Source organism: Callithrix jacchus, chromosome 14, assembly GCF_049354715.1.
Source record: "Callithrix jacchus isolate 240 chromosome 14, calJac240_pri, whole genome shotgun sequence".
Lineage (NCBI taxonomy): Eukaryota > Metazoa > Chordata > Mammalia > Primates > Cebidae > Callithrix > Callithrix jacchus.
This window is the reverse complement of record NC_133515.1, coordinates 52,509,379-52,515,804: the sequence shown is the minus strand read 5'-3', so window position 1 is coordinate 52,515,804 and position 6,426 is coordinate 52,509,379. Positions and strand designations below refer to the sequence as shown.

The following is a 6,426-nucleotide window of genomic DNA, read 5'->3' as shown; positions in this document are numbered from 1 at the left end:
AGGCGCATAATCGTTAGATTCACCAAGATCGAAACGAAGGAGAAAATATTAAGGGCAGCCAGAGAGAAAGATCAAGTTACCCATAAAGGTAAGCCTGTTAGGCTTACAGCAGATCTCTCAACGGAAACCCTACAAGCTAGAAGAGAGTGGGGGCCAATATTCAATATACTTAATCAACAGAACTTTCATCCCAGAATATCATATCCTGCCAATTTAAGCTTTACATTTGAAGGAAAAATAAAATCTTTCAGGAACAAGCAAGTACTCAGAGATTTTATTACCACCAGGCCTGCTCTACAAGAACTTCTAAAAGAAGCATTATACGCAGAAAGGAACAACCAGTATGACCCTTTCTAAAAATACACCAAAAAATAAAGAGCATTAACATAAAGAAGAATTTTTATAAACGAAAGGACAAAATAGCCAGTTAATATCAAATGGCAGCAACCCTAAATTTAAATTGACCAAATCTCCCAATTAAAAGATACAGACAAAATCTAACGGTATATCCAAAGATATACATAGACTCAAAATAAAGGGTTGGAAAAAAAAAATGTACCAACCAAATGGAGAGCAAAAATAAATAAATAAAAAGCAGGAGTTGCAATTTTCACATTTGACAAAATAGATTTCAAAGCTACAAGGATACAAGGGTAAAAGGATTAATGTAATAATAAGAGATCTTAACACCTAGATACATAAGACCCATAATGAGATTTAGATTCAACGAGACAGAAAATTGATAACGATATCAGGGACTGGAACTAAGATCCAGAACAAATAAACTCAATAGAGCTCTCCATTTTAAACACACAAAATATACATTATCCACAAAATCTAACGATATATCTAAAGATATACAAAGACTCAAAACAAGGGGATGGAAAAAAAAACTTACCAACCAAATGAAGAGCAAAAATAAATAAATAAAAAGCAGGAGTTGCAATTCTCACATTTAATAAAATAGATTTCAAAGCTACAAGGATGCAAGGGTAAAAGGATTAATGCAACAATAAGAGATCTTAACACCCAGATACATAAGACACATAAAGAGATTTAGAGTCAACGAGACAACAAATTGATAACGATATCCAGGACTTGAACTCAGAGCCAGAACAAATAAACACAATAGAGGTCTCCATTTTAAACACATAAAATATGCATTAACCACTTTAAACACTCAAAATATTGATCGGCCATTATTGAAACCCATTTTAGGAATGAAGTAATATTCCTTTTTCCCTCTTTTTCTTTTTTTTCCCTTCTTTAAAAAAAAAAAAAAAAAAGATTAGACCCCTGGCTGCCAACTTTTGCGCTGATACGGTTTTTGCAGTATCCAGTTTGGGTGAGCATGAACGCCCTTATGGCCAAGTCGGGACTATGGGCAGCAGAAAAAAAAAAAAACAAAAAAACAAATAAAAATACAAACATTAGCTGGGCATGGTAATGCAAAGTAGCCTATAATTCCAGCTACTTTGAAGGCTGAGGCACAAGTATTGCTTGAACCTGGGAGGTGGAGGTTGTAGTGAGCTGAGATCATGCTATTGCACTCCAGCCTGGGCAAAATAGTGAGATTGTCTCAAACAACAACAACAAAACAAACAAAAAACCAGGCCAGGCATGGTGGCTCACGCCTGTAAACCCAGCACTTTGGGAGGATGAGGCAGGTGGATTGCCTGAGCTCAGGAGTTTGAGACCAGCCTGAGCAACATGGTGAAACCCTATCTCTACTAAAAAGTACAAAAAATTAGCCAGGTGTGGTGGCTGTGCACCTGTAGTCCCAGCTACTTGGGAGACTAAGGCAGGAGAATTGCAAGAACCCGGGAGGCAGAGGTTGCTGAGATTGGGTGTCTGTACTCCAGCCTGGGGGACAGAGTGAGACTTCATCTAAAAAAGAAAAGAACAACAACAACAAAAAAAATAATAATTATTTCACTATACTTATGTCTGAAGCATTGCAATTGATATAGGGTTGCTAAATCTGGCATTCTTATTTAGATGCAGACAAAAAGGTAGGAAAAAGGCATGTTGTGGACATGGGGATGAGTGAATAAGGAGGGTACTTAGGTCTGAAGAATTAACTTTAAACAGAAGTACTCAATTTTATTTTTATTGATTTTATTTTTTTATTTTTAAGATAGGGTCTGTTCTGTTGCCTGGGCTGAAGTGCATTGGTACCATCATGGCTCTCTGCAGCCTCAACCTTCTGGGTTTAAGCAGTTCTCCCAGCTCAGCCTCCCAAGTAGTGCCACCATGCCCAGCTAATTTTTAAATTTAATTTAATTTAATTTTGATATAGGGTTTCACTTTGTCACCAGGCTGGAGTGTAATGGGAGATTTTGGTTCGCTGCAGCGTTGACCTCCTGGGCTTAAGTGATCCTCCTGCCTCAGCTCCCCAAGTAGCTGGGACTACAGGCACATGCCATCACACCAAGCTATTTTTGCATTTTTTGGTAGAGGAGTTTTTGCCATGTTGCCCAGACTGGTCTCGAATTCTTGAGCTCAAGCCATCCACTCACCTCAGCCCCCGAAAATGCTGGAATACCTCTCTTTAAAAATAGAAGAGATTGGGCTGTGCACGGTGGCTCATGCCTATAATTCCAGCACTTTGGCTGGAATGGGTAGAGGCTGAGGTGGGTAGATCACCTGAGGTCAGGAATTTGAGACCAACCTAGGCAACATGGTGAAATCCCATCTCTACTAAAAATACAAAAATTAGCTGGGCATGGTGGCTCGCACCTGTAATCCCAGCTACTGGGAAGTCTGAGGAAGGAGAATCGCTTGAACCCAGGAAGCAGAGGCTGCAGTGAGCTGAGATTGAGCCATTGCACTTCAGCCTGGGTGACAAGAGCAAAATTCCATTTTGAAAGAAAAAAAAGAAGGAAATATTATGTATTTAACGGTATTGTATGGTGCCCATTGTTTTTTAATATTACAGTATATCCTTAATATTCTCTGGGTCACTCACCAGTCTACTTGTATCTTAATGGCTACATGTTACATTGATGCACTGATTTAAAAAAGAAAATCTCCTGTATAGAATAGTTGTTTCTTCTTCATGGAGTTTTTTGTTTGTTTGTTTGTGATACAGAGTCTTGCTCTGTCGCTCAGGCTGGAGTGCAGTGGCGCGATCTGGGCTCACTGCAACCTCCACCTCCCTGGGTCAAGTGATTCTCCTGTCTCAGGCTCCTGAGTAGCCGGGATTATAGGAGCACATCACCATGCCCAGCTAAGTTTTGTATTTTTAATAGAGAAGAGGTTTCACATGTTGGTCAGGCTGGTCTCAAACTCCTGACCTCTTGATCCGCCTGCCTCAGCCTCCCAAAGTGCTGGGATTACAGGTGTGAGCCACTATGCCCAGTTTTTTTTTGTTTTGTTTTTTGAGATGGAGTCTTGCTCTGTTCCGCAGGCTGGAGCGCAATGGCTTGATCTCGGCTCACTGCAACCTCCACCTCCCGGGTTCAAGTGATTCTCCTGCCTCAGCCTCCCAAGTAGCAGAGATTACAGGTACCTGCCACCATGCCTGGCTAAGTTTTGCATTTTTAGTAGAGACAGGGTTTCACCATATTAGCCAGGCTGGTTTCAAACTCCTGAGCTCATGATCTGCCCGTCTCTGACTCCCAAAGTGCTGGGATTACAGGCGTGAGCCACTATACATAGCCCTTCATGGAGTTTTAAGATATAAATTATTCACACAATACTTAGAGGTGATCTGTATTTACTAAAATCACATTAAAAAAATTCAAAATTGGTATTTTGAAAAATAGGATAAAATAATCTTATTGTCCTTACAGCTCTAGTTGCTAATGTAGTTGAATTTTGTTACCTGAATACTTCTTGGAGAAACTGATGTCATTTTGGTCTGATGCATTAATATTTAACAAGCCTGTGATTGATGGATTGATGACAGCAAAATTAATTCAATCCACCTAGGTTTCTATCTGTTGGTAAAACAGTAAGGTCATCCAGGGTCAAAAAGTAAGGGCTTCTGGGAGGAAACGATTGAAAGTGGTTGTGACCTCTAGAATATAAAAGTGGGGACCGGCTCCTCCATTGATTTTCTTTCACTTTTGTTCTCAGAAAAATGTCTCTTTTTTTTTTTTAATTTTTAATTTTTTTTTTTTAAGACAGGGTTTCACCATGTTGGCCAGGCTGGTCTTGAACTCCTGACCTCAGGTGATCCGCCTGCCTCAGCCTCCCAAAGTGCTGAGATTACAGGTGTGAACTACCATGCCCGGCCAGAAAAATATCTCTTGATTGCCTGTTGATGGGTCGGGTTGCCTCCATCCCTTATCTTTAACTAAAGTCTTGAACTCTCAGTAAATAAATAGACTGGCAGAGAAATCCCTTTTTAGTTAGATGGTACTATAGTTTGAAAATTCTGGTCTTAGACATGTAATTTAGTATGCATTGCAGATAATTAGTGTATCAGATATATGGATTGACTGAATATTCTGCTGAATTGACTAAATTGGTCTGTGTCATTCCCCAGTGACCTGAGACTACTGTTCCTCTCTCACCTCTTCACCTTTGGCTTCTGTTAAAGGAGGGTATCCTGGCAGCATTCCCTCTGCCACAGATAGGTGGGTTTACAATCCATAGATCTCTTTTTGATGTAAAGAACATCAGCTATGGTGCTCACTTTGGCAGCACATATACTAAAATTGGAATAAGAGAAGATTAGTATAGCCCCTACACAAGGATGATATGCAAATTCATGAAGCATTCCATTTTTTTCCAATTAAAAAAAAGCTGACCAGGTGAGGTGGTACACACCTGTAATCCTAACACTCACCTGAGGCCAGGAGTTCAAGACTAGCCTGGTCAACATGGTGAAATCTTATTTTATTTAATTTTTTTAGAGGTGGGATTTCATAGTGTTAGCTGGTATGGTCTCGATCTCCTGACCTCGTGATCTGCCTGCCTCAGCTTCCCAAAGTGCTGGGATTACAGGCGCGAGCCACCAAACCTGGCCCCAAAACCTCATTTCTACCAGAAAAAAAAAACTAGCCAGGCTACTCAGGAGGCTGAGACAGGAGTATCACGCTGCTGCACTCCAGCCTGGGCAACAGAGGGAGACTCCATCTAAAAAAAAAGAAAAAAATTAAAACCAAACAAACTAAACTCTGGGATGTGGGCCACACCTTAATTAACATCAGCCACCTGATTTTGTTTCCATAAAGATGGTTCAGAACAGAGATATTGGCTGGGTATGGTGGCTTATGCCTGTAATCCTAGCACGTTGGGAGGCCAAGGCAGGTAGATGGCTTGAGCCCAGGTGTTCAAGACCAGCCTGGGCAACATGGCAAAACCCTGTCTCTGATAAAAAATACAAAACATTAGCCAGGTATGGTGGCATGTGCCTGTATTCCCAGATACTTGGGAGGCTGAAGTGGGAGGATCACTTGATCCGGAGGAGGCAGAGGTTGCAGTAAGCCAAAATCGTGCCACTGCATAGTGGTGACATAGTGAGATCTTGTTTCAAAAATAAAAAAAATATTCTTGGAAAAGCTAACATGAGAAAGTGTTAATGGGAGGACACGTGTAAACCTAGTCAATCAATAATCCTCTGACAATATTTGATATGTCTAATCCTTAATAAAATATCATGAACCAATTGTAAATCTACATTTTAAGAAAGATGTTGAGAGCTCAGAAAAGCCAGAATGATTGAACAGGTGCTAAATTGGTAAATGAGAGAAGGTTAAAGGTTGAGGCTGTTTCATTGGTTAAAAGGGAAGGCCGGGACACGGGGCTCAGGGTGAGGGAGGGTGGCCGGTGGTCACAAATGACTTCAAGCATTTGGAAGGTTAAAATAAGACCCCCTAACCACTTTTTGTTTGTTTTTTAGAGACTGGGTTTCACTGTGTTGCCCGGCTGGAATGCAGTGGCTATTCACAGGCATGGTCATAGTGCACTGCCCCAAATTTCTGGGCTCAAGCACTCCTCCTGCCTTAACCTTCCAAAGTTTTTGCTGGGATTAAAGGTGTGAGCCATTGGGCCCAGCCTAATGTTGTATATTTCTAGTGTTTCTTTTCACAGATGTCTATCAATATACAAGCAAATACACATATATTTTTCTTCCCCTCTCCTCCTATCCACTACCTCCCACCTGTTTTTTACACAATTGCTTGCCTTTACACTTTCCAATGTATCATGGCAATTTTTCCTGTTAGTATAAGTATCTTCCCATTCCTTTTAAAGGACTCCCTAATATTTCATTGTATAGTGGAGCATAATTTATTTCACTGGCCTCCTTCTGATGGACATGTGAGTCTAACCTCTTGTTAAAACAAAAAATATTAGAGTTGGCACAGTGGCTTATACCTGTAATCCCAGCACTTTGGGAGGCTGAGGCAGGTGGATCACTTGAGGTCAAGAGTTCGAGACCAGCCAGACCAACATGGTGAAACCCCATCTCTACTA

General features: G+C 40.7%; 1 non-coding gene across 1 annotated transcript; it reads left to right on the top strand.

The window, feature by feature from the left end:
• Window positions 1-4,634: 4,634 nt before the first annotated feature.
• LOC118147525 (U6 spliceosomal RNA) lies at window positions 4,635-4,737 on the top strand. Its single transcript, XR_004733979.1, has one exon. It is a non-coding gene; the product is annotated as a U6 spliceosomal RNA (small nuclear RNA).
• Window positions 4,738-6,426: the final 1,689 nt, after the last annotated feature.